General features: G+C 45.3%; 11 non-coding genes across 11 annotated transcripts; 6 read left to right on the top strand and 5 right to left on the bottom strand.

Annotated features, from left to right (window-relative positions):
* The first annotated feature begins 60 nt into the window (after window positions 1-60).
* Trnal-cag (transfer RNA leucine (anticodon CAG)) lies at window positions 61-144 on the top strand. The gene has a single exon. It is a non-coding gene; the product is annotated as a tRNA-Leu (tRNA).
* A 399-nt stretch (window positions 145-543) lies between these two features.
* On the bottom strand, window positions 544-615 carry Trnac-gca (transfer RNA cysteine (anticodon GCA)). The gene has a single exon. It is a non-coding gene; the product is annotated as a tRNA-Cys (tRNA).
* Window positions 616-980: 365 nt separating this feature from the next.
* Window positions 981-1064, top strand: Trnal-cag (transfer RNA leucine (anticodon CAG)). Its single transcript has one exon. It is a non-coding gene; the product is annotated as a tRNA-Leu (tRNA).
* Window positions 1065-1474: 410 nt separating this feature from the next.
* Trnal-cag (transfer RNA leucine (anticodon CAG)) lies at window positions 1475-1558 on the top strand. The gene has a single exon. It is a non-coding gene; the product is annotated as a tRNA-Leu (tRNA).
* Window positions 1559-1956: 398 nt separating this feature from the next.
* On the bottom strand, window positions 1957-2028 carry Trnac-gca (transfer RNA cysteine (anticodon GCA)). The gene has a single exon. It is a non-coding gene; the product is annotated as a tRNA-Cys (tRNA).
* A 365-nt stretch (window positions 2029-2393) lies between these two features.
* Window positions 2394-2477, top strand: Trnal-cag (transfer RNA leucine (anticodon CAG)). The gene has a single exon. It is a non-coding gene; the product is annotated as a tRNA-Leu (tRNA).
* A 398-nt stretch (window positions 2478-2875) lies between these two features.
* Trnac-gca (transfer RNA cysteine (anticodon GCA)) lies at window positions 2876-2947 on the bottom strand. The gene has a single exon. It is a non-coding gene; the product is annotated as a tRNA-Cys (tRNA).
* Window positions 2948-3312: 365 nt separating this feature from the next.
* On the top strand, window positions 3313-3396 carry Trnal-cag (transfer RNA leucine (anticodon CAG)). Its single transcript has one exon. It is a non-coding gene; the product is annotated as a tRNA-Leu (tRNA).
* A 398-nt stretch (window positions 3397-3794) lies between these two features.
* Window positions 3795-3866, bottom strand: Trnac-gca (transfer RNA cysteine (anticodon GCA)). The gene has a single exon. It is a non-coding gene; the product is annotated as a tRNA-Cys (tRNA).
* A 365-nt stretch (window positions 3867-4231) lies between these two features.
* On the top strand, window positions 4232-4315 carry Trnal-cag (transfer RNA leucine (anticodon CAG)). Its single transcript has one exon. It is a non-coding gene; the product is annotated as a tRNA-Leu (tRNA).
* A 398-nt stretch (window positions 4316-4713) lies between these two features.
* Window positions 4714-4785, bottom strand: Trnac-gca (transfer RNA cysteine (anticodon GCA)). Its single transcript has one exon. It is a non-coding gene; the product is annotated as a tRNA-Cys (tRNA).
* Between the last annotated feature and the right edge of the window lie 215 nt (window positions 4786-5000).

Below are 5000 nucleotides of genomic sequence, written 5' to 3'. Positions count from 1 at the left end.
AAACCAATACATAGGACTCTCGCTGATATACTTTATACAGGTGTGTACAGGCTACCAGCAGTCAGGATGGCCGAGCGGTCTAAGGCGCTGCGTTCAGGTCGCAGTCGGGTTCTCCCGGCGTGGGTTCGAATCCCACTTCTGACAACTCTTTTTGTCCTCTTCAACTGTCACCTGTTTGGTATTCTTTTGTCAATCAAAGAAAGTCACCAGCATCCCGTGCCGTCAGAATTAGCTTGGGTATGAACTGAAATTTCTAGTTTGCATTTATGGATGCATGGCACAAAGTTGGAATCGTTTCGGTTTAGTTGCACACTTACTTTTAGTGAGAAGACGCTCCTCTGTCCAAAATGGGATTACCTGAGTCTTCTAGTTTGTATTTATGGATGCATGGCACAAAGTTGGAATCGTTTCGGTTTAGTTGCACACTTACTTTTAGTGAGAAGACACTCCTCTGTCCAAAATGGGATTGCCTGAGTCTGGTATGATTCGTGTGACTTCCTTGTTCCTTCACTGATGACTGATTCAGCGAGAAACAACATATAGAGGGGGCACCCGGGATCGAACCGGGGACCTCTCGATCTGCAGTCGAATGCTCTACCACTGAGCTATACCCCCGTCACATGTGCTGTCACGATAAATGCAGGTAATAACAATCAAGTCAGTAAATGCTCGTGCACAAGACACAACAGTCTGACCGCATCTGACACCCAGCAAAGCATGCTGGGGCTCACGCCATATCCCCACCTTTCTTCCTGCCACATCGTAAGTCCAGTACATTCACTTGACGGCGACGTAAATACATTAAACGTTTCACAATACATTCCTTGAAGTCTACATATGCACCTTTTCCGCCCTTGGTAGGGTCTAAACTGGATTTAGGATCATATTTTCAATGTGGGTGGAATGCATTTTCCGTGTCCAAACCAATACATAGGACTCTCGCTGATATACTTTATACAGGTGTGTACAGGCTACCAGCAGTCAGGATGGACGAGCGGTCTAAGGCGCTGCGTTCAGGTCGCAGTCGGGTTCTCCCGGCGTGGGTTCGAATCCCACTTCTGACAACTCTTTTTGTCCTCTTCAACTGTCACCTGTTTGGTATTGTTTTGTCAATCAAGGAAAGTCATCAGCATCCCGTGTCGTCAGAATTAGCTTGGGTATGAACTGAAATTTCTAGTTTGCATTTATGGATGCATGGCACAAAGTTGGAATCGTTTCTGTTTAGTTGCACACTTACTTTTAGTGAGAAGACGCTCCTCTGTCCAAAATGGGACTACCTGAGTCTTCTAGTTTGTATTTATGGATGCATGGCACAAAGTTGGAATCTACATATGCACCTTTTCCGCCCTTGGTAGGGTCTAAACTGGATTTAGGACCATATTTTCAATGTGGGTGGAATGCATTTTCCGTGTACAAACCAATACATAGGACTCTCGCTGATATACTTCATACAGGTGTGTACAGGCTACCAGCAGTCAGGATGGCCGAGCGGTCTAAGGCGCTGCGTTCAGGTCGCAGTCGGGTTCTCCCGGCGTGGGTTCGAATCCAACTTCTGACAACTCTTTTTGTCCTCTTCAACTGTCACCTGTTTGGTATTGTTTTGTCAATCAAGGAAAGTCATCAGCATCCCGTGTCGTCAGAATTAGCTTGGGTATGAACTGAAATTTCTAGTTTGTATTTATGGATGCATGGCACAAAGTTGGAATCGTTTCTATTTAGTTGCACACTTACTTTTAGTGAGAAGACGCTCCTCTGTCCAAAATGGGATTACCTGAGTCTTCTAGTTTGTATTTATGGATGCATGGCACAAATTTGGAATCGTTTCGGTTTAGTTGCACACTTCTTCTAGTAAGAAGACACTCCTCTGTCCAAAATGGGATTGCCTGAGTCTGGTATGATTCGTGTGACTTCCTTGTTCCTTCACTGATGACTGATTCAGCGAAAAAAAACATATAGAGGGGGCACCCGGGATCGAACCGGGGACCTCTCGATCTGCAGTCGAATGCTCTACCACTGAGCTATACCCCCGTCACATGTGCTGTCACGATAAATGCAGGTAATAACAATCAAGTCAGTAAATGCTCGTGCACAAGACACAACAGTCTGACCGCATCTGACACCCAGCAAAGCATGCTGGGGCTCATGCCATATCCCCACCTTTCTTCCTGCCACATCGTAAGTCCAGTACATTCACTTGACGGCGACTTAAATACATTAAACGTTTCACAATACATTCCTTGAAGTCTACATATGCACTTTTTCCGCCCTTGGTAGGGTCTAAACTGGATTTAGGACCATATTTTCAATGTGGGTGGAATGTATTTTTCGTGTCCAAACCAATACATAGGACTCTCGCTGATATACTTTATACAGGTGTGTACAGGCTACCAGCAGTCAGGATGGCCGAGCGGTCTAAGGCGCTGCGTTCAGGTCGCAGTCGGGTTCTCCCGGCGTGGGTTCGAATCCCACTTCTGACAACTCTTTTTGTCCTCTTCAACTGTCACCTGTTTGGTATTGTTTTGTCAATCAAGGAAAGTCATCAGCATCCCGTGTCGTCAGAATTAGCTTGGGTATGAACTGAAATTTCTAGTTTGTATTTATGGATGCATGGCACAAAGTTGGAATCGTTTCTATTTAGTTGCACACTTACTTTTAGTGAGAAGACGCTCCTCTGTCCAAAATGGGATTACCTGAGTCTTCTAGTTTGTATTTATGGATGCATGGCACAAATTTGGAATCGTTTCGGTTTAGTTGCACACTTCTTCTAGTAAGAAGACACTCCTCTGTCCAAAATGGGATTGCCTGAGTCTGGTATGATTCGTGTGACTTCCTTGTTCCTTCACTGATGACTGATTCAGCGAAAAAAAACATATAGAGGGGGCACCCGGGATCGAACCGGGGACCTCTCGATCTGCAGTCGAATGCTCTACCACTGAGCTATACCCCCGTCACATGTGCTGTCACGATAAATGCAGGTAATAACAATCAAGTCAGTAAATGCTCGTGCACAAGACACAACAGTCTGACCGCATCTGACACCCAGCAAAGCATGCTGGGGCTCATGCCATATCCCCACCTTTCTTCCTGCCACATCGTAAGTCCAGTACATTCACTTGACGGCGACTTAAATACATTAAACGTTTCACAATACATTCCTTGAAGTCTACATATGCACTTTTTCCGCCCTTGGTAGGGTCTAAACTGGATTTAGGACCATATTTTCAATGTGGGTGGAATGTATTTTTCGTGTCCAAACCAATACATAGGACTCTCGCTGATATACTTTATACAGGTGTGTACAGACTACCAGCAGTCAGGATGGCCGAGCGGTCTAAGGCGCTGCGTTCAGGTCGCAGTCGGGTTCTCCCGGCGTGGGTTCGAATCCCACTTCTGACAACTCTTTTTGTCCTCTTCAACTGTCACCTGTTTGGTATTGTTTTGTCAATCAAGGAAAGTCATCAGCATCCCGTGTCGTCAGAATTAGCTTGGGTATGAACTGAAATTTCTAGTTTGTATTTATGGATGCATGGCACAAAGTTGGAATCGTTTCTATTTAGTTGCACACTTACTTTTAGTGAGAAGACGCTCCTCTGTCCAAAATGGGATTACCTGAGTCTTCTAGTTTGTATTTATGGATGCATGGCACAAATTTGGAATCGTTTCGGTTTAGTTGCACACTTCTTCTAGTAAGAAGACACTCCTCTGTCCAAAATGGGATTGCCTGAGTCTGGTATGATTCGTGTGACTTCCTTGTTCCTTCACTGATGACTGATTCAGCGAAAAAAAACATATAGAGGGGGCACCCGGGATCGAACCGGGGACCTCTCGATCTGCAGTCGAATGCTCTACCACTGAGCTATACCCCCGTCACATGTGCTGTCAGGATAAATGCAGGTAATAACAATCAAGTCAGTAAACGCCCGTCCATAAGACATAACAGTCTGACCGCATCTGACACCCAGCAAAGCATGCTGGGGCTCACGCCATATCCCCACCTTTCTTCCTGCCACATCGTAAGTCCAGTACATTCACTTGACGGCGACTTAAATACATTAAACGTTTCACAATACATTCCTTGAAGTCTACATATGCACCTTTTCCGCCCTTGGTAGGGTCTAAACTGGATTTAGGACCATATTTTCAATGTGGGTGGAATGCATTTTCCGTGTACAAACCAATACATAGGACTCTCGCTGATATACTTTATACAGGTGTGTACAGGCTACCAGCAGTCAGGATGGCCGAGCGGTCTAAGGCGCTGCGTTCAGGTCGCAGTCGGGTTCTCCCGGCGTGGGTTCGAATCCCACTTCTCACAACTCTTTTTGTCCTCTTCAACTGTCACCTGTTTGGTATTGTTTTGTCAATCAAGGAAAGTCATCAGCATCCCGTGTCGTCAGAATTAGCTTGGGTATGAACTGAAATTTCTAGTTTGTATTTATGGATGCATGGCACAAAGTTGGAATCGTTTCTATTTAGTTGCACACTTACTTTTAGTGAGAAGACGCTCCTCTGTCCAAAATGGGATTACCTGAGTCTTCTAGTTTGTATTTATGGATGCATGGCACAAATTTGGAATCGTTTCGGTTTAGTTGCACACTTCTTCTAGTAAGAAGACACTCCTCTGTCCAAAATGGGATTGCCTGAGTCTGGTATGATTCGTGTGACTTCCTTGTTCCTTCACTGATGACTGATTCAGCGAAAAAAAACATATAGAGGGGGCACCCGGGATCGAACCGGGGACCTCTCGATCTGCAGTCGAATGCTCTACCACTGAGCTATACCCCCGTCACATGTGCTGTCAGGATAAATGCAGGTAATAACAATCAAGTCAGTAAACGCCCGTCCATAAGACATAACAGTCTGACCGCATCTGACACCCAGCAAAGCATGCTGGGGCTCACGCCATATCCCCACCTTTCTTCCTGCCACATCGTAAGTCCAGTACATTCACTTGACGGCGACTTAAATACATTAAACGTTTCACAATACATTCCTTGAAG

Source organism: Haliotis asinina, chromosome 6, assembly GCF_037392515.1.
Source record: "Haliotis asinina isolate JCU_RB_2024 chromosome 6, JCU_Hal_asi_v2, whole genome shotgun sequence".
In the NCBI taxonomy this organism is placed as follows: Eukaryota; Metazoa; Mollusca; class Gastropoda; order Lepetellida; family Haliotidae; genus Haliotis; species Haliotis asinina.
Note: the sequence above shows the minus strand (reverse complement) of the source record. Positions and strands in the feature narration are given on the sequence as shown.